At 40.3% G+C, this 25,752-nt stretch overlaps 1 protein-coding gene across 1 annotated transcript in view; it reads right to left on the reverse strand.

The window, feature by feature from the left end:
• Positions 1–25,412, reverse strand: part of FLT3 (fms related receptor tyrosine kinase 3) — an 80,181-nt gene extending 54,769 nt beyond the window's left edge. Inside the window, exon 1 of the mRNA XM_081214969.1 lies at positions 25,393–25,412. The gene's annotated coding sequence lies outside the window, so the exon portion shown is untranslated. The remainder of the gene's footprint in view (positions 1–25,392) is intronic.
• Positions 25,413–25,752: the final 340 nt, after the last annotated feature.

Here is a 25,752-nt window from a genome sequence, read left to right on the forward strand (position 1 = left end):
CATCATCATGTCCTACAGTTAATAAACTTATCTCCTGTGTATGTGTGTATCTTTGTGTGAAAATCTAACTGTTTGAGATGTTTTTGTGTCACCATCACCATCATCACCTACATATTCATCATGTAGACCAGTGGTCCTCAACCTTTTTGGCACCAGCGGCCAGTTTTGTGGAAGACAATTTTTCCATGGACCAGGGGCGGGGCTGGGGGGAGGGGAGGGGAGGGATGGTTTAGGGATAATTTGAGCACATTACATTTATTGTGCATTACATTGTAATATATAATGAAATAATTACACAACTCACTATAATGCAGAATGAGTGGGAGCCCTGAGCTTGTTTTCACTTGCCTTTCACTGATAGGGTTTTGATATGAGTCTGCAAGCAATTGTTTATTATGGTCTCTGTGCAGTCAAACCTCTCTGCTAATGATAGTCTGTATCTGCAGCCGCTCCCCAGCACTAGCATCACTGCCTCAGCTCCACCTCAGGTCATCAGGCATTAGATTCTCAGAAGGAGCGAGCAACCTAGATTCCTCGCAGGCACAGTTCACAGTAGGGTTTGGGTTCCCGCTCCTATGATCATCTAATGCTGCTGCCTATTTGACAGGAGGCGGAGCTCAGGCAGTCATGCGAGCGATGGGGAGCGGCTGTAAATACAGAGGAAGCGTCACTCGCTTGCCCGCCACTCACTTCCTGCTGTGCGGCCCAGGGTTGAGGACCCCTGGTGTAGACCATTGTGTGCAAGACTTGTATTGAAGTGGATAGCCTATCCTTATGTAGGCATAAGGTGAGTGATATTTAATATAAAATTAATAATGTTTAGTTTTCTTACTGTTTTATAATTTTGCTTTCAAAGAATTACATTACCATACTGTATGCCTCTCTATTGTAACTGGAGAAATTGCATATCAGTCTGTCACCACAGGTAAGTGGTTTTGTAAAAAAATAACAATTTTTCCAATATTGTATTACGAACATGACTGTAATGCTGTATGCCGTAACATTTTTATAACAATTCATTCATTAATATATAGGCTAGAGACTTCCCTGGTGGAGCAGTAGTTAAGACACCATGCTCCCAATGCAGGGGGTCTGGGTTCGATCCCTGGTCAGGGAACTAGATCCCACACGCATGCCGCAACTAAGAGTTTGCACGCCACAACTAAGGAGCCGGCGAGCCGCAACTAAGGAGCCCACCTGCCGCAACTAAGACCCAGTGCAGCCAAATAAATATTTTTAAAAATTATAAAAGTATATATATAAATAGACTAGGCTAACATGAAGAGCAATCATATCACTTAACACTAAGCTATCATAAAGCAGTCATATTGTTGCTTCTTCATTATCAGTGCAGGAATCGTTATAAGTAAATACAAATTTCTTTTTCATTATTATTATTATTATTATTTTGGCTCACCACACGATTTGCAGGATCTTAGTTCCCTGACCAGGGATTGAACTCGGGCCCATGGCAGTGACGGCGCCAAGTCCTAACCACTGGACTGCCAGGGACTTCCCCATCTTTTCATTTTTGATGTGTAGTGTTAGTAATACGTATAACACCTATAGTGTTTTGTAACATGTAAGACAATATTGATGTAGGTGCTGACAGATGATTCATCATGTAAACAGGCAATAGAAACTTACGGCACTGATAAATACAGTATAGTACTGTAAATGTATTTTATTTTACTTATAATTTTCTTAATAGCATTTTCTTTACTCTAAGTTTACTTTACTGTAAGAATACCACATGTAATACATATAACATACAAAATATGTGTTAATGAACTGTTTATGTTATCAGTAAGGCTTCTGGTTAACAGTAGGCTATTATCTGTTAAGTTTTGGGGGAGACAAAAGTTATATTTGGATTTTCTACTGCACAGGGAGTCGGTGCCCCTAACCTCCACGTTGTTCAAAGGTCAACTGTATACACCATATTTTCTTTATTCAGTCATCCATCAATGGACACTTAAGTTGTTTCCATGTCTTGGTTACTGTAAATAATGCTGCAATAAACATAGGGCTGCAGACATCTCTTTGAGATACTGATTTTGTTTCCTTCAGATATACACCCAGAAGTAGAATTCCTGGATTATATGGTAGTGCTGTTTTTAATTTTGGGGGGAACCTCTATACTGATTTCCATAGTAGCCATACCATTTTATATTCCCTTCAACAGTGCACAAGGATTCACTTTTGTCCACATCCTCACCAACACTTATTATCTTCTGTCTTTTTAATGACAGTCATTCTAACAGGTGTGAGGTAATACCTCATTGTGGTTGTTATTTTTTTTTTTTTTTGGCCATGCGGCATGCAGGATCCTAGTTACCCAACCAGGGATTGAACCTGTGCCCTTGGCAGTGAAAGTGTGGAGTCCTAACCACTGGATGGCCAGCAAATTCCCTCATTGTGGGTTTGATTTACATTTCACTAATGATCAGTGATGTTCAGCACCTTTCATCTACCTGTTGGTCTTTTGAGGGTCTTCTAAAAAAAACGTCTGTCCACTTCCTTTGCCCATTTTTTAACCAGATTATTTGGGTCTTTTTCTGCTATTGAGTTGTATGAGTTCTTTATATATTTTGGATACATGATTTGTGAATATTTCCTCCTATTCCATAGGTTACCTTTTCATTTTGTTGATAGTTTCCTTGGCTGTGCAAAAGCTTTCAATTTGATGTGGTCCTATTTAGTGTCTTTTATGTGCCATACAAATTTTAGGGTTTTTTTTTCTATTTCTGTGAAAAATGTCATTTGAATTTTGATAGAGATTGCCTTGAATCTATATATTGCTTTAAATGATATGGACATTTTAACAATATTAATTCTTTCAATCCATGAAGACATAAATTCTTTCCATTTATTTGTGTCTTAGTCATTTTCTTTCATCAATGTCTTATACTTTTCAGTGTAGAGATTTTTCTCCTCCTCGGTTATATTTATTCCTAAGTATTTTATTCTTTATGATGCAATTGTAAATGGGATTGTTTTCTTTTTCTGACAGTTTGTTGTTAGAACCACTAGGTTCTAACAACCAAAGAATAGAACCACAACTGATTTTTTTATATTGATTTTGTATCCTACAACTTTACTTAATTTGTTGATTAGTTCTAACAGGTTTTTGGTGGAGTCTTTACAGTTTTCTATCTAAAATATCATGTTATATGCAAATAGAGTCAGGTTTACTCCTTTCTTTCTGATTTGGATGTCTTTTATTTATTTTTCTTGCCTCATTGCTCTGGCTAGGACTTCGAGTACTATGTTGAATACAGGTAGCAAAAGTGGGCATCCTTGTCTTGTTCCTGATCTTAGAGGAGAAGCTTTCAGCTTTCACCATTGAGTATGATGTTAGCTGTGAACTTTTTATATATGGCCTTATTATGTTGAGGTACATTCCCTCTATACCCACTTTGTTGAGAGTTTTTGTCATAAGTGGATATTGAATTTATCCAATGCTTTTTCTGCATCTCTTGAGATGATCATATAATTTTTATCCTTCATTTTGTTAATGTGGTGTATCATATTGACTGATTTGCAGATGGTGAGCCATCCTTCCATTTGTGGAATAAAACCCACTTGATGATGGTATATGATCCTTTTAATGTATTGTTGAATTTAGATTGCTAACATTTCCTTGAGGATTTTTGCATCTATGTTCAGGGATATTGGCCTGTAATTTTCTTTTCTTGTAGTGTCCTTTTCTGGTTTTGGTGTTAGGGTAATGCTGACCTCATAAGATGAGTTTGGAAGTGTTCCCATCTCTTCTATTTTTTAGAGAGGATTGAAACAATTCTCCTTTAAATGTTTGATAGAATTTATCAGTGAAGCCATCTGGTCCTAGATTTTCTTTGGGAGCTTTATTTTTTTTTTTTACTGATTCAATCTCCTTACTAGTAATTCTGTTCAAATATTCTGTTTCTTCATGATTTGGTCTTGGTAGGTTGTATGTTTTTAGAAGTTTATTCATTTATTCTAGGCTGTCCATTTTGTTGGTATACAATTGTTCATAGTAGAGACATACCTTGTTTTATTGCACTTTGCTTTATTGTGCTTCACAGGTGTTGTGTTTTTTTGTTTTTTTTTTTGCGGTACGTGGGCCTCTCACTTTTGTGGCCTCTACCGTTGCAGAGCACAGGCTCCGGACGCACAGGCTCAGCGGCCATGCATGGCTCACGGGCCCAGCCGCTCCGCGGCATGTGGGATCTTCCCCGACCGGGGCACGAACCCGTGTCCCCTGCATCGGCAGGCGGACTCTCAACCACTGCGCCACCAGGGAAGCCCATGGTGTTGTGTTTTTAATAAGGGTGTGGCAACCCTGCCTTGAGCAAGTCTATCAGAGCCATTTTTTCCAGCGGCATTTGCTCACTTCATGTCTTTGTGTCACATTTTGGTAATTCTCACAATATTTCAAACTTTTTGTTATTATTAATTTGTTATGATGATCTGTGATCAGTGGTTTTTTGATGTTACTACCACAACTCACTGAAAGCTCAGAAGATGGTTAGCATTTTTAGCAAAAAAGTATTTTTTAATTAAGGTATGTACATTTTTTTAGACATAATGCTATTGCACACTTAGACTGCAGCATAGTGTAAAGATAACTTTTATATGCAGTGGGAAACCAAAAAATTTGTGTGACTTACCTTATCTCAATATTCGCTATATTGTGATGGTCTGGAACTGAACATGCAATATCTCCAAAGTATGCCTGTAGTCTCTTATGATCCTTTGTATTTCTGTGGTATCAATTGTAATGTCTCCTCTTTCATTTCTAATTTTGAGTCCTCTCTTTTTTTTTTATTGGTAAGTCTAACTAAAGCTTAGTCTATTTTGTTTATCTTTTCAAAAAACCATGCCTTAGTTTCATTGATATTTTCTATTTTCTTTTTAGTCTCTATGTTATTTATGCTCTGATCTTTGTTATTTCTTTCCTTCTACTAACCCTGGGTTTCATTTGTTCTTTTTCTAGTTCCTTGAAATGTAAAGTTAGGTTGTGCATTTGCACTCTTTATTTTTGTTTAATTAATGTAGATGTTTATTGCTATCAACTTCCCTCTTAGAACTGCTTTTGTTGCACCCTATAAATTTTGATATTGTATTTCCATTTTCATTTGTCTCAAGGTATTTTTAAAAATTTCTCTTGATTACTTTTTGACCTATTGGTTGTTAAGTCGCATGTTGTTTTATTGTCACGTAATTTTGAATTTTCCAGTTTTCTTCTTGTAATTAATTTCTAGTTTCATACCATGTGATCAGAAATATCCTGGAGAATGTTCCAAGTGAACTTGAGAAGAATGCATAGTCACTGTTGTTAGACAGAATGTTCTATAAATGTCTAAGTCCCTATAGTCTAACACATAGTTTAAGTCCAATGTTTCCTTATTGATTTTATGTCTAGATGATCAATCCTTTGTTGAAAGTGGGGTATTGAAGTCCCCTACTGTTATCGCATTGCTGTCTATTTCTCCTTTCAGGTCTCTTAATATTTGCTTTATGTATTTAGGTGTTCCTACGTTAGGTGCGTAAATTTTTACAGATGTCATATTCTCTTATTGGATGACCCTTTTATCATTATATAATAACCTTCTTTACCTCTTATTACAGTCTTTGGCTTAACGTCTATTTCATCTGATGTAAGTATAGCTATCCCTACCTTCTTTTGGTTTTCATGTACATAGAGTATCTTTTTCCATCCCTTTCCTTTTAGTCTGTGTGTGTCCTTAAAACTGAGTGAGTCCCTTGTAGGCAGCATATAGTTGGCTGTTGTTTTCCATTCAGTCACTTTATATATTTTGATTGGAGAATTTAGTCCATTTACATGTAAAGTAATTATTGATAGGTATGGACTTATTATTACCATTTTGTTCATTGTTTCTGGCTGTTTTGTAATTCCTTTGTTCCTTTCTTCATCTCTTGGCTCTTCCTTTGTGACTTGATGCTTTTCTGTAGTTGTATGCTTAGATTCCTGTCTCTATCTTTTGTGTATCTATTATAAGTTTTTGCTTTGTGTTTACTGTGAGGCTTGTATAAAATATCTTGTATTTATTACAATTTATTTTAAGCTGATAACCACCTGTTTCAATACATATCAAAGCTCTATATTTTTATTCTCCCGTCACACATACAATTTATATTTTTGAATCATAATTTATGTCTTCTTATTTTGTGTATCCATTAACAAATTGTCATAGTTATAGTTATTTTTACTACTTTTGTCTTTTAGCCTTCATACTAGATTTGCAAATGATTTGCCCACCACCATTACAACACTAGAATATTCTGAGTTTAAATACATATTTATCTTTACCAGTGAGATTTATACTTTCATATATTTTCCTGTTACTAATTAACGTCCTTTCATTTCAGCTTGAAGAAGTCTTTACAACATTTCTTGTAAAGTCAGTCTAGTAGTAATGAACTCTCTCTGCTTTTGCTTATGTGGAAAACTCTCTCTCCTTCAATTTTGAAGGACAGGGGACTTCCCTGGTGGTCCAGTGGTAAAGAATCCACCTTCCAATGCAGGAGACATGGGTTCGATCCCTGGTCAGGGAACTAGTTTCCCACATGCTGCGGGGCAGCTAAGCCTGAGTGCCACAACTAGAGAAGAGAAAACCCACACGCCACAGCTAGAGAGAAGCCCGTGCGCCGCAATGAGGAGCCCGCATGCCACAACTAAGACATGACGCAGCCAAAAAAAAAAATTTGTTTTTGAAGTATGGTTTGCCAGGTATTCTTGGTTAGCAGTTTTTTCTTTCAGCATTTCAAATACATAATGCTACTCCCTTCTGGCCTGCAAAGTTTCTGCTGAAAAGTCTGCTGATAGTATTATAGGGGTTCCGTTGTATCTAACAAGTTGTTTCTTTCTTACTGCCTTTAAGATTTTCTCCTTGTCTTTACTTTCTGACAATTTATTTATAATGTGTCTTAGTGGGTCTCTTTAGATTCATTTTATCTGGAACTCTCTGGGCTTCCTGGATCTGGATGTCTGTTTCTTTCCCCCAGATTAGTGAATTTTTCAGCCATTATCTCTTTGAATAAACTTTGTGCCCCTTTCTCTTTCTTTGTGCCTTCTGGGACCCCTATAATATGAATATTGTTCAGCTGGATGGTGTCCCTAAAGTCCCTTAAACTGTCTTCACTCTATTTTTCTTTTTTCTTTTCCTTATTGCTCCTCTGATTGGATGAATTCCACTGCTCTGTCCTTGATTTCAATAATTCTTTCTTCCATTTCACCTAGTCTGCTGTTGAACCCCTGTTTTGAATTTTTCAGTTCAGTTATTGTATTCTTCAGCTCTATGATTTATGTTTAGTACTTTCTTAAACTCTCTCTCTCTCCATGCAAATTCTTACTTTATTCATGCATTGTTTTCCTGACCTCAGTAAGCATCTTTATGACCATTATTTTGAACTCTTTACAGGTAAATATCACTTATCTCCATTTCACTGGGGTTTGGTTCTGGAGTTTTATCTTGTTCTTTTGTTTGGAACACACTCCCTTCTTTCTTCATTTCCCTTAATTCTCCATGTTGGTTTCTGTGAATTAGATAAAACAGCCATATTCTCCCCGTATTCACAGAGTGGTCTCTTGTAGAAGATAAATCTTATCTTTCAGTCCAGGCTTAGCTCTTGGTTGTCTCTCAAATTGCCTCCTTTGTGCTTATTGTCTCCCAGGAGGGAGGGTGTACCATGACTTGTCAGTGTACCCAAGGGGAGGATCTCAGTCAGCACCTAGATGCACAGTGAGTGATGGGAAGCTGGATGTTCAGGCAGTGGCTTTTAAAGTATGCAAGCAGACCTCTTGCAGAGAAAGAATGGGAGCTAGTGTTTCTGTCTGCTCTCTCTGCACTGAGCCATAAAGGATAGCCAGTTAGTAACTGTTTCTTTGTTTGCTACAGTCCAGTGGGGCCCACAAATGCAAGACCTGCTGGCCACCAGATCAAGGGGGTGTATCCTCTGCATGGCAGTCACAAAGGCCAGGGTTCCAGATATGTGCAAAAGCTCCTTTCAAAGAGATATCAGAGGGGGGACGTGTAGATGGTGCTTCCAGCCTCCCCAGTCTCAGGCAGAATTGCGGTCAGTTCCTAGATGTATGTTAAATTAGGAGTCTGACCCTCAGGTTGAAAATAGGCCTCTTTAAAAACAAACAACCCAATCAAAAAATGGGAGAAGACTTAAATAGACATTTCTCCAAAGAAGACATACAGATGGCCAACAGGCACATGAAAAGATGCTCAACATCGCTAATTATTAGAGAAATGCAAATCAAAACCACAATGAGGTATTACCTCACATTAGTCAGAATGGCCATCATCAAAGTCTACAAATAATAAATGCTGGAGAGGGTGTGGAGAAAAGGGAACCCTCTTGTACTGTTGGTGGGAATGTAAATTGATACAGCCACTATGGAGAACAGTATGAAGGTTCCTTAAAAAACTAAAAATAGAGGGAATTCCCTGGTGGTCCAGTGGTTAGGACTCCATGTTTCCACTGCTGGGGGCCTGGGTTCTATCCCTGGTCAAGGAGCTAAGATCCTGCAAGCTGAGTGGAGCAGCCAAAAAAAAAACAACTTAAAAATACAGCTACCATATGATCCAGCTATCCCACTCCTGGGCACATATCTGGACAAAACTATAATTCAAAAAGATACATGCACCCCAATGTTCATAGCAGCACTATTCACAATAGCCAAGACATGGAAGCAACCTAAGTGTCCACTGACAGATGAGTGGATAAAGAAGATGTCGTATATATATACAATGGAATATTTCTCAGCCATAAAATAGAATGAAATAATGCCATTTGCAGCAACATGGATGGACCTAGAGATTATCATACTAAGTGAAGTAAGTCAGAGAAAAACAGAGAAAGACAAATATCATATGATATCACTTATATGTGGAATCTAAAAGTATGATACAAATGAACTTATTTACAAAACAGAAACAGACTCACAGACATAGAAAACAAACTCACGGTTACCAAAGGGGAAGGAGGGGCATGGATAAATTAGGAGCTTGGGATTAACAGATACATACTACTATATATAAAACAGATAAATGACAAGGTCCTACTGTATAGTAGAGGGAACTGCATTCATTATCTTGCAATAACCTATAATGGAAAAAAATTTGAAAAAGAGTATGTATATACTTACAGGTATAACTGAACCACTTTGCTGTACACTAGAAACTAATACAACATTGTAAACCAACTATATACTTCAATAAAATTTTTTTTTTTAAAAACAGGCCTCTTTAAGGAAGAAACTGGGAGAAGGACGTTTATGTCAGTTGCCTCGGCCCAGAGCCTCAGGTATAGTCATAAGGAGTCCTTGCAAACCTTTACAAACTGTTTCTTTGTTTGCTAGATTCTGGTGGGTCTAATGGACACAAGCCCCACTGGCTTTCAGAGCCAGGTGTTTTGGGGCCCTGTCCCTCAGATGGAAGTCCTAATAGTAGGAACACTAGATGCCGGGTCCAAACCCTTCACTCCTCAGGGAGAAAATTAAAGTTGTGAGTTCCTTACCAATTGCATGTTGTTGTGCTGGGGGCTGGACTTATGGCAAGATTATGTCTCAGTCTTTTCTATCCATTTCAATTTTTTTTTTTTTCTCATTTGCCTGATGTGTAAGAGTTGCTTAGCTGGTTTCTGGATTTCCTTCAGAAGGAACTGTTCCATGTGTAGCTGTAGATTTGGTGTGTCCATGGGAGGAGGTGAGTTCAGGAGCTTCCTTCACAGTCATCTTCGAGATTTTTAAAAATGTATATTCTGGATACAAGTCCTTCATCAGATATGTAATTGACAAATATTTGCTACCAACCTGTGACATGTCTTTTGAAGACCTGAAACTCGATCTTGAAGATGTCCAATTTATCAGTTTTTCTTTGATGGATTATGCTTTTGGTTTTGTATCTAAAAAAGCTTGGTCCAATATAAGGTTAGAAAGATTTTCCCTTAGGAGTTTTACAGTTTTAGGCTTTACATGTAGGTTTTTACATTTACATTTTAGTTTTAAATTTAGGTCTATGGTCCATTTTGAGTAAACTTTTTATGTGGTATGATACATGAATCAAAGTTGTTCATATGACTGTATTTGCAAATGAGTTTGCAAATTGTTTCAGCACCGTATACTGAAAGATTATGATTTCTCCATTGAATTACCTCTAAACTTCCATCAAAAATAAATTGATTGCATATTTCTGATTTATTGCTGGAATTCCTATACTTTTCCACTGATCTATTTGTCTATCTTGGTGCCAATTCCCCATTGTCTTATTATTGCTTTATAATAAGCCCTGAAATCAAGTATTATTAATATTCAAACTTTGTTCTTTTTTTCAAAGTTGTTTTGGGTATTCTAGGTCTCTTTCATTTCCATATGAATTTTAGAATAAGCTTGTCAATTTCTGCAAAAAGTTCTGCAGGGATTTTGACAGGAATTGTATTGAATCATTAGACTGATTTGGGCAAAACTGACATTTTAGCAATATTGAGTCATACCGTACATAAACATTGTATATATCCTTTTATTTAGGGCTCCTTTAATTTCTCTTAGCAATGTTTTGGAGTTTTCAGTGTACAGATCTTGTCTATCTTTATCTCTATTTCATATTTTTGTGCTTTTATATCTTTCACTTCAATTTCTGATTGTTACAGAAGCACAATTTATTTTTCTACACTAAACCTGTAACACGCAAACTTACAGAACTTGCTTATTAGTTATCGTTACTTTTTTTGTAGGTTCCATAGGATTTTATATGTATATGATTAATGTCATCTGCAAATAGACAGTTTTACTTCTACCTTTCCAATATGGATGCCTTTTCCTTGCCTTATTACACTGGCTAGAATCTCCAGTACAATGTTGAAAAGAAGTAGTAAGAATGGATATCCTTGCCTTATTTCTAATCTTAGGATAAAATACTTAGTCATTTGATGTTAAGTATGATGTTAGCTAAGTGTTTTTCATAGATACCTTTACTTAGTTTGAGGAGAATCATTTCTATTCCTAGTTTGCTGGGAAATTTTATCAGGAATGGATGTTAAATTTTGTCAAAGGCTTCTTCTGTATCTATTGAGATAATCATACAGGTTTGCTTTTGTTTTTTAATGGCTTTTCTTTTTTTATTCTGTGAATATGGTGAACTACATTGATTCATTTGCAAATATTAACCAACCTTGACTTCCTGGAATAAACATCAGTTAGACATGATATATTATCTTTTGTATACACTTTTTTTTTTTGCAGTACGCGGGCCTCTCACTGTTGTGGCCTTTCCCGTTGCGGAGCACAGGCTCCGGACGCGCAGGCTCAGCGGCCATGGCTCACGGGCCCAGCTGCTCCGCGGCATGTGGGATCTTACGGGGCCGGGGCACGAACCCGTGTCCCCTGCATCAGCAGGAGGACTCTCAACCACTGCACCACCAGGGAAGCCCATCTATACACTGTTGAATTCGATTTGCTAAAGTGTTGCTAAGAATTTTTGCATTTATATTCATGGAAATTATTGGTCTGCAAGTTTGTTTTTGTTTTTTGCTTGTAATGTCTTTTTCTGGTTTTAGTATCAAAGTAAAGCTGGCCTCATAGAATGTGTTGAGAAGTATTATCTTCTCTTAAATTTTCTGGAACAATCTGTGCAGTACTGGTATTATTTCCTCTTTAAAAACTTGGTAGATTCCCCAGTGAAGGCATGTGCTCCAGTAATTTTCATTGTGGGAATATTTTAACCACAAATTCAATTTATTAACAGACATAGCATTGTTTAGGTTATCAGTTTTTCCTGGATGAGCTTTGGTAGTATGTGTCTTGCAAGGAATTTTTTCCATTAAATGTTAAGTTGTCAAAGTATAAAGTTGTTAATAATATTTCCATATTATTCTTTTCATATCTATAGATTCTGTAGTGGTGTTGCCTCTCTTACTCCTGATATTAGACATTTGTGTCCTTTTTTCCCCTGATTGATTTAGCTAGAGGTTTAGCAATTTTATTGCTTTTGGCTGCACTGATTTTCTCCATTTTTCTCCATTTAATTGATTTTCACTCTGATCATGTGTGCTTCCTTTGTTTCTTACATGATTTTTTTTTTTTTTTTTTGGCTGTAACACACGCTAAGAGGAATCTTAGTTCCCCAATCAAGGATTGAGCCCATGCCCCCTGCAGTGGTAGCACAGATTCTTAACCACTGGACTGCCAGGGAAGTCTCTTACATGGGGTTTAACTTGTTATTTTTCCTCTCTTGCTTGTGCTTAGATTTGAGATCATTGATTTGAGATCTTTATTCTTTTCTAGTAATTTATAGCAATATAATTTAATGCTGCTAATCATTTAATAATTAATAATTTAATATATTTCCTCTTAAGTACTGCTTTAGAGACATCCCACAAATTCTGATAACTTGCATTTCATTTAGTTCAATATACATTTTCACTTATCTTTTGTTTTCTTCTTTGACCCATGTATTATTTAGAAATGTGTTATTTAGTTTCCAAATATTTAGGGATTTTCCATTTATCTTTCTGTTATTAATTTCTAATTTAATACCACTGCCGTCAAAGGATACACTTCGTATGTCTTGAATCTTTTAAAATTTATGGGGACTTCCCTGGTGGCACAGTGGTTAAGAATCTGCCTGCCAATGCAGGGGACACAGGTTCAAGCCCTGGTCCGGGAAGATCCCACTTGCCACGGAGCAGCTAAGCCCATGCACCACAACTACTGAGCCTGACCTCTAGAGCCTGTGAGCCACAACTACTGAGCCCGTGTGCCACAACTACTGAAGCCCGCGTGCCTAGAGCCCTTGCTCCACTGCAATGAGAAGCCCCCGCACTGCAACAGAGAGTAGCCCCCGCTTGCCACAACTAGAGAGAAAGCTTGTGTGCAGCAACAAAGACTCAGTACAGCCAAAAATAAAAATAAATTTATTTTTAAAAATAAAAATAAATAAATAAAGGAATAAAATTTATGGAAGCTTGTTTTATGGTCCAGAATATGGTCTAAATTGATGTGTATTGTATGCAACTGAAAAGAACCTATATTCAGCTGTTGTTAAGTATTCTTTAAAGGTAAATTAGGTCAAGCTGGTTGATACTGTTGTTCAAGTCTTCTACAACTTAATGCTTTATTTCTCTTTCTTCTATCAATTATTGAAGGAGTGTTGAACTCTCTGAACTTAATTATGGATTTGTTCATTTCTCCTTGCAATTCAATCAAATTTTGATCTATGTATTTTCAAGCTCTGTTATTAGATACATAAATATTTAGGATTTTTATGTCCTTTTGATAAATAAAGCCTTACAGCATTATGAAATGACTTTCTGTCCCTAGTAATATTCTTTGCTCTGAAATATACTCTGTCTAGTATTTTAGCTTCTCCAGCTTTCTTTTGATTAGTGTTAGCATGGAATTTTTCCCCTATCCTTCCACTTTTAACCTATTTGTGTCTTCCTATCCAAGTTTGGTTTCATTTAAGAACATTATAGTTGGGTCTTGCTTTTTTTTTTTTTTTTCTTTTTAATAAAATCTGACTACCTCTGCCTTTTCATTGTGATATGTAGATTATTTAATGACATTATTGATATGCTTAGGTTTAAATCTACCATATTATTCTTTGTTTTCTATTTGTCCCATCTGTTCTTTTTTCCCTTTTCCTGTTTTTCTGCCTCCTTTGGGAATAATTGAGTCTTTTTTATGGTTCCACATCATCTCCTTTCTGGGATCATTACCTATAATGCTTTGCTTTTTTATTTTAGTAGTTGCTTTGAGGTTTATAGTATATGTCTTTATCTTATCGTAGTCTACTTCTAAGTGCTCTTAGACCACCTCATATATAATATCAGAATACAATAGTGTCAGTATATACTTACAATAGTATATTTCCATTTCATCCCTCTTTAGGCTTTGTGCTGTTGCTTCATACAGCGTACTTCCACATAAGTTTTAAACCCCTTAAAAATCACTGACAGAAAGAGAAAGACAAATACTGTATGCTGACACATATATATGGAATTTAAGAAAAAAAAATGTCCTGAAGAACATAGGGGTAAGACAGGAATAAAGACACAGACCTACTAGAGAATGGACTTGAGGATATGGCGGGGGGGAAGGGTAAGCTGTGACAAAACGAAAGAGAGGCATGGACATATATACACTACCAAAGGTAAGGTAGATAGCTAGTGGGAAGCAGCCGCATAGCACAGGGAGATCAGCTCGGTGCTTTGTGACTGCCTGGAGGGGTGGGATAGGGAGGGTGGGAGGGAGACGCAAGAGGGAGGGGATATGGGAACATATGTATATGTATAACTGATTCATTTTGTTGTAAAGCAGAAACTAACACACCATTGTTAAGCAATTATACTCCAATAAAGATGTAAAAAAAAAAAAAAAAAGAAACCCCTTTTACATGGCCAACCAAAAAAAAAAAAATCACTGACATTATTTTTGCTGTAAGCAATCAATTATCTTAACAATTTAAACAATTTTTTTAAGTCTTATATTTTACTCCCTTTGGGTGGTCAAATATACATGTAATTAGAGTTCTTGGAGAGAATGGGGGAAAGGAGGACAGAAGAAAATATTTGATGAAATAATGGAGAAAATTCTTTCTACATCTGATGCAAATGATAGAAGCCCAACAAAACCCAAGCACATGAATCAGGAAGAAAACTGCAAAAGGTACATTATAATCAAGTTATTTAAAGCCAGTGATAAAGAGAAAATCTTTTTTTTATTGTTGCTAGAAATGACATGTATTCTTAATCATGTATATCCTGAATCACTTTTTCATCACAACACACATAAGTGTCTCATTTTATACATGTAATGTTTTGTATCACACAAGGTATCAGGCTTGTTGAATATTTGCCAACAAAAGGATTTTTTGGCTGAGAAGGAATCCAGACAAAGAAGAATGAGAGGTCAGTAGTACTTTAAAGACAAAATTGAATTTGCCAACCAATTTTAAAATCATCAACCTCTTTTAGAGAACTTATAGTATTTTGTCATAGCAAGTAGCCACTTTCAACAAAGCCCCTATTTGGGGCTCATTAAAGAAAGTCTTCATGCTCATTTTTGCTATTGTCTGGGAAAATCTTAAATGCATCCAGAGAAAACAGATACATTCATACAGCAGACTTACATGTATGTTTGACCAACTTAAGTCCACATGTAGCTCAATGATTCTCTGTTCATTTTACTTCGACTATTTTCTGTTCATTTTGGATAGTTTCTACTGCTGTGTCTTCAAGTTCACCAATCTTTTCTTCTGCAATATCTAATCTATTAACCCCAACCACTGTAATTTTAGTTTTTACCTCTGGAAGTTTAATTTGTGTGATTTTTTTCATATTTGCTATTTCCCTACTTAACATGTACACGCTTTCCTCTAGCTTCAGGAATACAAGGAATATAGTTATAACAACTATTTTAATGTTCTTGTCTAGTAATTCTATATTCTATGCCATTTATGGGTCTCCTTTGGATATTTGAGTTTTCTCCTTATTATGGGTTGAATTTTTATCTTTTGCTTGTCTGTTAATTTGTAACAAGATGCCAGACATTGTGAATTTTACCTGCTGTCAGATATTTCTGTGTTCTGTTAAATATTCTTGAACTTTTTTCTGAGATATAGTTAAGTTCACTGTAAACACTTGATCCCTTCAAGTCTTGCTTTTAAGCTTGGTTAGGTGAGACCAGAGCAGTTTTTAGTATAGGGCTAATTTTTCTCCACTAGTGGACTTCATCAAAACTAATAACTTCTGTTCTTCAAAGGACACAGTTAAAAAAATGAAAAGACAAGCCACAGGATGGGAGAAAATATTTTGAAAACAAACAACCTGATAAAAAACAGGCAAAAGACTTTAGGAGACACTTCATCAAACAAAACATAGCATGGCAATTAAGCACACAAAAAGGTGATCAACATCATTAGTCATTAGGGAAATGCAAATTTAAACCACAATGACATGTTGCTACCCCCCGTTAGAAATGTTCAAAAATAAAAACAAAAAAACTGACCATACCAAGTTATGACAATGATTTTGAGCAACTGTACAAGCACTTTGAAAAACTGGCACTTTCTTGTAAAGCTGAATATTCACTTAGCATACATTCCAGTGATACAACACCACTCCTAAGATATTTACACAAGAGAAATGAAAACCTATGCTCACACCAAGACTTATGTTCAAATATTTATAGTGGCTTTATTCATAATTGCTAGAAACTAGAAGCAAACTCATGAACTTCAGCTGGTTAGTGGATAAACAAACTTTGGCACATCCATACCATGGAATATTACGCAGCAATAGAAAGGAAAAAAAGATCTGATATACATAACAACATGGATTAATCTCAAATAATTACACTATGTGAAAGAAACAGACTCAAAAGTCTATATACTGTAAAATCCCACTTATATGACATTCTGGAAAATTTGGAGAAAATGATAGGGACAAAAAAAGAGATAACTAGTTGCCAGGGTTGGGGATGGGCATTAGGGTTGACTACAAAGGGGCATAAGGGGAGTTCTGGGGGAAATAGAAATGTTCTCTGTCTTGATAATGGTGGTAGTTATGTGACTGTATGTGTTGGTTAAACTCATAGAGCCATACAGTAAAAAGGGTAAAGTTTGTTATATGAAAAGTATACCTCAATAAATCTGACTTTTAAAAAAGCCAAAGGAAGAATTTTCTCCCACTGATATTAAGGTTCTTTCTGAGAATCCGTTCCAAAACCCGGGTGGCACTTCCCAAAGTCTTGTTCCAAACATATCCTGAGCAATGAGGACAACTTCATTTATTTGTTTATTTTCTTGTCACACCTCGCAGCATGCGGAACTTCCCTGATCAAGGATCGAATCCATGCTCCCTGCAGTGGAAGCATGGAGTCTTAACCACTGGCCCACCAGGGAAGTCTGAGGACAACTTTAGAATCAGAAGAGAGCTCCTGAGCGGTGGGGGTGGGGCGTGGGGGATAAGTGGAGAAAGAAATTTGGCCCCCATCTAAAATAAAATTTTAGGCAAAAGTAAAGTCTACTCCACTGAAAAAGTGATGGTTTTAGACATTATAAAACAAATCAGAGAATGTCAGGACACCTCACTGTCAAATCCTCCAAGTCAAGTCACCTGTGGGGCAGAGAACTGGGTAAGACTTGAAGATCTGAGTTCCAAGTCCAGCTTTGAGTTACCTGGATTTCAGCAAGTCGTTTAACCTCTTTGGGCCCCACTTTCCTCATTTGGCAAAAGAGGGCAGCAGACCGGCATGGTATGATGAATATATTTGGTCTTAGTCCTGATTCCTGGCACAAAGCTCCTAAAAATCCTTGGAATTCCCTGAGGGATAGGAGTGTCTGTTGTTATTCATAATGGGCCCCTTCAGGGCACTCCAGAGTTTATGCTAACAAGGCAGCTTAGGGTGGGGACCCTCTGTAGTCTCAGGATGGGGCTGGTCACGAGGAAGATCCAGAGGTTGTGTGCTCTTCCTTACACCTGGGGAGCTCTCAGCCTTGCCCATCAGTCTATACTCTTTCTCTGTAAATTCCCATGATTTTAACCACAGTCTATTTGCTCAGGAGTTCCAAATTCATACCTCCTGTGTGTATGGCTGTATGTCTGGGTGGCCCCCAGGAACCTTACTCTCAGACTGAACTCCCTGTTTTCCTTCCTAAACCTACTCCCTCTCCACCCCCACCCGGATAGCGTCAGCACACCCACCGTCACCAAATCCAAAAACCCAGAAGTCGTTTTCGACTCCTCCCTCCCCACTACTTCCCATCATCCAGGCAGCTGCCAAACCTTGACATTTTAACCTCCTGATAATCCCCAAATCTCTCAGCAGCTCTGCATCTCTATTACCATTGCCCTAATTCCAGTCCTTGTTTGCCTCTGGCCTGGACTACGGCCAACAGCTTCCTAGCTGCCATGTTCCCTGCCATGTTCCTGTCTGCCTGACATGCATCCTTGACACAGACCCCAAAACTGTCGTTCTAAAATACACATCGAGTTGGGCTTCCCTGGTGGCGCAGTAGTTGAGAGTCCGCCTGCCGATGCAGGGGATACGGGTTCGCGCCCCGGTCCGGGAGGATCCCACATGCCGCGGAGCGGCTGGGCCTGTGAGCCACGGCCGCTGAGCCTGCGCGTCCGGAGCCTGTGCTCCGCAACGGGAAAGGCCACAACAGTGAGAGGCCCACGCACCACAAATAAAAAAAAAAAAAAAACTAAAATACACATCGAGCATCTCCCTCAAACCCCTCGACAACCTACAGCACTGGTCCCTACCATTTGAATCACGAATCCCACTGAAAAATCTGATGAAAGCAATTAACCTTCACACACACACACCGCGTGAAGGATGCAACGGACCCCCTGAATTCCATCCAGAGACTCTTGGACCACATGATAATATCCAAGTCCTTTATCACATCACTAAAACACTCCTTACACATCACACACAGAGCCTCTGGCAACTCTGATTTTTTTTTTTAAGAAAGCTACCCATTGAACAGGTTTCAATTTTTTAAGTCACAACTTTTTTTTTTTTAATATTTACTTATTTATTTATCTTTGGCTGCATGGGGTCTTCATTGCTGAACACGGGCTTTCTCTAGTTGTGGCGAGCGGGGGCTACTCTTTGTTGCGGTGCACGGGCTTCTCATTGTGGTGGCTTCTGTTGTTGCGGAGCACGGGCTCTAGGCGCACGGGCTCAGTAATTGTGGCACGCAGGCTCAGTAGTTGTGGCGCACGGGCTTAGTTGCTCCGCAGCATGTGGGATCTTCCCAGACCAGGGATTGAACCTGTGTCCCCTGCACTGGCAGGCGGATTCTCAACCACTGCACCACCAGGGAAGCCCCTCACGCTTTTTAAATGAGGGTTCCCCTATCCTCAGACATTGTGCCTCAGCAACCAGGATGGAATTACAGTTTCTGTCTACTCCGTGTTTCTGACCTCTGTACCATTTTCCTCACTGTCCTATTTGCCTGGAATGTCCTGATCCTCCCCTTTCCCTGTCAAGCCTTACCTTTCTAATCAAGGGTCTGGCATCATCTCCTCTTGGAGGCCTTGCCTTATTTTCTCAGTCTGCATTAGAGACTCAGCCTCGGTGCTTATTTCTAAAATTACACTGCAATTTTCCTTTTACATGCCTACCCTTTCCCACCAACGCCCCTAACATTAGACTGAGCAGAAACCAGGACTGTCTGGCACCTACTGGACTACACGGTGCTCCAAAGGGTCTAAGAAGGCAAGGAGGAAAATCCTGTGACTCTAAATCCTGACGCTTTCTTCTGCAAAGCACCTGCCTAACAAGGGAAGCAGCTGCACTTTACAGGTATTATCTGATGGAGGAGTAAGACACTGCTTATCGCCTTTTCTCAGATGAGGAACTTAAGTGTAGAGGCATTCCCTGCCAGAATAAAGAATTCATGTTTCCTAACTGTGTGGCCAGTCCTGACATATTCAACTGCATCACTTCCAAGAACAGAACCCCTAACATTAGCAACACCGTAACTCAACTAGCAAAGCAGTTGAAGACTGAATTCCGTGGATGTCTTAAAATCAAAACACAATGGTTTAAAGAAATAATGACAATATCCTGTTTTAAAGTAGACTGTAAATAATTTTATGGAGGATTCTTGGCTACCAATTGACTTACAATGACAGCAGTGAAAAAATATTTTTACTGTTTAACCTAAACAATAACAATAGTTCCTCTTTTAGGATCTTATGCAATTCCTCTAGCCACAAAAGAACACTGTGTGTGTACTTTATATTATTTTTAACTTTCCTCTACATGTGTTGGGACCCATCGAACAGAATTGCATGATTCCAACTAACGACCATCAGAGTTCTACAAAAGCTTTCATCACTTGAGAACCAAGGATGAGCCAGCCACAGGGGTAATTCAGTCACTTACGTGTAAAGCTCACAGACTCCCCAAAGACAGAAAAACCTTTGGCCACACAACCATGACTACCTAACTAAGAAGTAGCTAAGGCTTTTTTAGAAATCTTGATGGAAAAATATTAAGATCACAAAGTCATCTGATGAAAACCAAAAGCTCTATTCAGGCAAACCATCTACTGTGAGATTCACAAGACTTTGCTATTTCAGAGTGAATAAAGGATGGAGCATAGTGGCAAGACCAAGCTAAGCAAATGACAAAGCAGGCCAAGCTAATTTTCAGCCCCTCAATTTCCCCTCTGCAAATTCTTATTCCTGTCCTCCCCAAGATCCCTTTCAAAATCAAGAAAAATGATAAAATACTTTTGAGATTATTTGCTTTTTTGCCCAAATCAGAATCTTGACCCAAAGATTAAGGCAATATCTGGTGGCTACTTGGGGATCCAGCAAGATAGCAATCTTGTCACATTGCTTTGTGAGTTTCATTAGAGAATGAGCAGATGAGGGGAATAAAAAGAACTGTGGAGAAAGTCATGAAGCTGAGCCATCCTGTGGACTTCTCAGCTGAGCAGGGATACTCCCTGGGGAGTAAAATGCAGTCCACAAATTTGTTCCAAGAACCATTTGGAAAATTACTTCTTCCTAGGACCTAAAAAAAAAAAAATGGCCATGTTTCACTCTGGAACAGCCCATTTGTTTTATTTTATTTTTTTTTTATTTATTTTTTTTAAATTTATTTATTTTATTATTTTTGTTTATTTATTTATTAGTTTTGGCTGTGTTGGTGGGTCTTAGTTGCTGTGCACGGGCTTTCTCTAGTTGCCACGAGCAGGGGCTACTCTTTGTTGTGGTGTGCGGGCTTCTCACTACGGTGGCTTCTCTTGTTGCAGAGCACAGGCTCTAGAGTGCGCAGGCTTCAGTAGATGTGGTGCGTGGGCTCAGTAGTTGTGGCTCGCGGGCTCTAGAGCACAGGCTCAGTAGTTGTGGCGCACAGGATTAGTTGCTCGTGGCATGTGGGATCTTCCCGGACCAGGGCTTGAACCCGTGTCCCCTGCATTGGCAGGCGGATTCTTAACCACTGCGCCACCAGGGAAGCCCCATTTGTTTTATTTTAAATGGAAGAGCCGTTGCTTTCCCACAACCGCTAAACACAGTATATCCATGTTTAAGTAGTTTTAGGGGACAACAACCCTGGGATTCCTATTGTGACCTGGTCAAAGCTTCCTTCGCTGAAGCATGCTGTTTTTCATCCACAGATATTTAGTGATCACGATAAATGTGCTGGAAGGTTTAACTCACTGAAAGCAAGCTCTGTGCTGAAATGTGTTCTTGGGGAAAGGCGATGACCACGCATGTTTAAAATAGAATGGAATTAACTATTTATATGTAAGTTCTCCCCTCCCCATCTCTTTCAACTTTGTATCCCCAAGCGCCTAGCACTGAAATAGGTATTCAATAAAAGTTTGTCAAATAAAAAAAATTTTTTTCTTTCTCATGCAGGCTTCCTCTTCCTCTTTCTTAAGTCTTCCCTGGAATATAAGTAAGTCTTCCTCCCCCACAATTAATATCTCGTCGTTACCTGACTTTTTTCAGTCAAACAACAGGAGACGTCAATAACACCACCAACAAAATCTTTACTGATAACTAAGAATGTATGAAAGTGTCTTTTTAGTTATAAAAAGTAGAGCCAAGTAGTTCATAATTAAACCTAAGAGGATAATTTACTACAGATCCATGTGAAGTACCCAAGAAGAAATGAATAGCCAAATCTAAATTTGTATGATGGTAACAATTAGAACCAAGACTTTTAGGATCGAAGGAGACCTTAACACCAGGTCACCAAGTCTGGTGTCCCATCCAATTCAAACCAATCTTTGCATAGCATCCCTTCCCTCCCCCTCCTCCTGAATGGGTCCCCTGTAGGCTACCAGCTCACAAGAAGGCAAATAGTAACATAAGCAGCAAGGGCAAAGATGCCAACTAAAATGTGCAGGTCAAAGCTCTGGATAGAATTTTCTGACACTAATGAGAGAAATAGTTATCAGTTACTGAAATATTGAAATCCTCCTCCTCCTAGCCACCATCAGCACAGAATGCAGCTAAGGCCATGGAGAGTATGTGTCCATTCTTTAAATACTACTTAGAAAACCTCATCATTATTTATAAAAGGTAGAGTTTACAATATAAGGGAAATGGGGATGGCATCCAAAAATTCAAGGAATGTAAAGCTTTTAAACGTTTAAAGTCCTCATTTTTAAGCTTCTCACTTTGTGTTTCTTCATTCAAGAAAATCTGTAATAGCAAGTATTGGCAAAGATGTGAGGAACCGGAGCTCCCATACACTGCTAGTGGGAATGTAAATTGGTAAGACCACTGTGGAAAACTGTTTGACAGTACCTACCAAAACTGACATATGCCTTCCCTTATAATCTAGGAATTCGACCTGAGGGTATCATCCAAAGAGAAATGGGTGTTTCTGTCCCCCCAAAACAGGTAAAAGAATATTCACAGCTGTGTTACGTTTCATTACACAAAATTGGAGACAACCAAAATGTTCTTCAACAATAATGGATAATTAAATTGTATAATCTATTCATACTAAGGAACAGCACCTAGCAATAGGAATAGCACCTAGCAATGGGAAAAACAGCAACACTGCTACTAAGAACAAGGTTGAATCTCATAATCACAACGTTGAGTGAAAAAAGCTGGACATTTAAAAAAACATAATGATTTGGTTTGCATGAAGTTCAAAAAACAGGCAAAACCATGGTATCAGAAGTCAGAATAGTGGCTACCTTTGGGGGATATAATCTGAGAGGGGGCGGAGTTAGAAGTGCTCTGTGTCTTGATCGGATAATGATTAAACGGTTACACAAACACTAATGGAGTTGTACTATTAAGATGTGTGCAGGGCCTCCCTGGTGGCGCAGTGGTTGAGAGTCCGCCTGCCGATGCAGGGGATACGGGTTCGTGCCCCGGTCTGGGAGGATCCCATATGCCGCGGAGCGGCTGGGCCCGTGAGCCATGGCCGCTGGGCCTGCGCATCCGGAGCCTGTGCTCCGCAACGGGAGAGGCCACAGCAGTGAGAGGCCCGCGTACAGGAAAAAAAAAAAAAAAAAAAGATGTGCGCATATTTGCTCTGTGTGAATTATACCTAATTTAGAAAATCTGGAGAGATGTAGGAATTTCTGAGATCGTCCCTAAATATAAAAGAATTCAATGCAGCTTAACTATAGTTTCATGTACTGATGTTTATACTTTCCGAAAGCCTTTGTATGCTGCTGAAAAATCCACTTACCACTAATGTTATACATAACAGAAAGCTAACTTTTCGTAACAGACTCTGAAAAACATATTGTACCATACATTTGAAATGTACATATTTCTCATTAACAAAGATGTTTAGGAAATGCAAGATGTTTTTCCACTCTTTTCCCCCTTATGTTACATTTTTAAACTCTATAATTCTGAATTATTTGAAACAAAATCTATTGGAAATAATTCCTGCACGTCCATACTGCAAATATTTTATGTACCACAGAGGATTCCAGACAGACTGCTAGGATTCTGGAGCTGGAGGAGTCACAGCCGGACTCCCTCACTGGACAGAGCACAATGCCGGGCCGGGGGCAGTGAGGGCTGGTCCCCCAAGGCTGCAGAACTAGAACCGGGACCAGAGCCTCCCTGGCTCCCAAGACTCTGTCTCCTTCACCCTAAACGCAAATCAACCCTCTCGTTTTTCCAAATAGATGAACTGGATCTAAAGGGTGTTTTTTTTTTTTTTTTTCCTTCCAGTAACAACTGTGCTACCCAGAATATTTGAATACTCAAGTCAGCTGAGTCCTTGAAAAGCCCCTTGGGGTTTAATGCCGGGATAAAAATCGAGTACAGGAGGAGGGGGTAGCTAGTATTTTAAGATGTAAATCCCGTTTGCATAATATTTCCAAAGTAACTATTCATTGATCCAACCGACATTCGGCGGGTTGGGGGTCGTTACCCGAGATGACTCGCTTTGGGGGAGAACGCGGGCGCATCTTCCCATCAGAGTTCACTCCCTAAATCAAAACCTCAAAAGAAGAGTTAAAGACGCCACCCAGGAGTCTACGGTAGCCGGGGTCGGTGCAGGCGAGGTCCCGGCCCCCCGGCGCCCAGCTCGGGGCCGCAGACTCGGGCTGCCGGCCCACTACCCGGGCGCGCGGGCCGAGCGGGCAGCCAGAGAGGCGGGCGGGGCGGCCGCGGCCCCGGCCCCGGGCAGCGCTTCGGCGAGGCCGCCTGCGGGGTCGGGGCCGCCGCTGGGTACCGCGGCCCGAGTCGGAGCGGCGACGCGAGAGGAGGGGGAGGAGGACGCGGGGTGGGCCAGGCCGGGGCCGCGGGTGGGTTCTGGGCGAGCCTGGAGGGCGCGAAAGAGGGGAGGGGCGCGGGAGCGAGGGAAGGAGCGGGGCGGGGAGGCGCGCGGCGGCGGGGACGGAGGAGGCGCGCGCCCGGTCCCCGCGCGGGGTGGGGGCCGGGGGCCGCGGGGGCTCGAGCGGGCGAGCGGGGCCTTACCGAGAAGCGGCAGCCGGCCGCCGAGGCGCGCCAACGCCGGCATGGCCTCCCGAGCCCGGGGTCCCCAGGCCGCACCGGCCCAGCCCTGCGATGCCGCCCTCAGCGGCGCGCCCCGCGCTGCAGGTGGCTCGCTTAAGGATGCGCGTCACCGACCGCAAATTCCCTCGGACTGGTGCAAAGTAGACGGGGGGGGAGGATCCCTCTCCCCACCGGCAGGGGCTGTGCCGGGGCGCCAGTGCCTGGCGCAGCGCTGCGGCCGAGCCCACGTGCCCACCGTGGTCCGCAGCCCGAGCTCCGCGGCGCCCGGGGCCCCCCGACTGTGGCGGGGGAGACTGGGCGCGGTTCCGCCAGGGAAGTCGCAGGGGCTCCGCGGCTCCGGCTGGTGGGGAGGCACGGCCAGAGCTGCCTGGCCCCCGGGCGTCCCGGAACCCCCTGGTTCGGGTCCCGGAGCGTGGGGACTCTGCAGGGAGCGAGCCACTCGCGCGCGGGGGGCTTTGAGGCCGCAGGATGGGAGCTACATCCGCGCCACACGCGGGCGCCTCTGGCTGGTGCGCAGGCGAGCAGAGGGTCGGGGTCCACGCCCGGTAGATCCTAACTAAGGACCGATTTTCTTTGTCTCCCCCTCCATCTCCTAGGATGCCCAGGACGCTGTCCACAGCGGCAGCGAGAAAAACAGGCTCGGTTTCAATGTCAACCAAGGCAATCAGGGAGGCTAAAAAACAGCCACAGAAACAAAAGCAGAACACACAGTGCATCCCAGGGGATGTTTTGAATTAACCATCAGGTAATTCTTGTTCTTCCTCACATAATATTTCAAGTTGAAATTATTTTCATGGCAATAATTTGAAGATTGGAAAGCCTTGGATGCCGGCTCTGATTCTTCCCTTAACCAGCCCTTGACCTTCCCAAGCACTTGTTCTCTCAAAGTCCCAGTTTACTCACCTGTAAGTGAGTGCAGTAGACCACATGGTTTATAATGTGTTTCCAGGTTCTAGGAATTCCATGCTTTTAATTATTTTAATCATGTTCTAATCAGGCGTGATAATTGACTGCACGTTCTTGGCCATACAATCCTTTTCCTCAGCTGCAGTCTAGAGTAGGATAATTTTCTTCCCTAGAGCATAACAGAAACTTTAAAAGTGGTGCAGCCACTATGGAAAACAATGTGACAATTTCTCCAAAAATTAAACATAGAATTACCATATGATCCAGCAATTGCACTGCTCGGTATATACCCAAGTGAACTGAAAGCAAGTTAATGAAACGATATCTTTACACCCATATTCATAGCAACAGTTGTCA

The sequence above is a fragment of the Mesoplodon bidens genome, assembly GCF_964165515.1.
Source record: "Mesoplodon bidens genome assembly, chromosome: 17".
NCBI lineage: Eukaryota > Metazoa > Chordata > Mammalia > Artiodactyla > Ziphiidae > Mesoplodon > Mesoplodon bidens.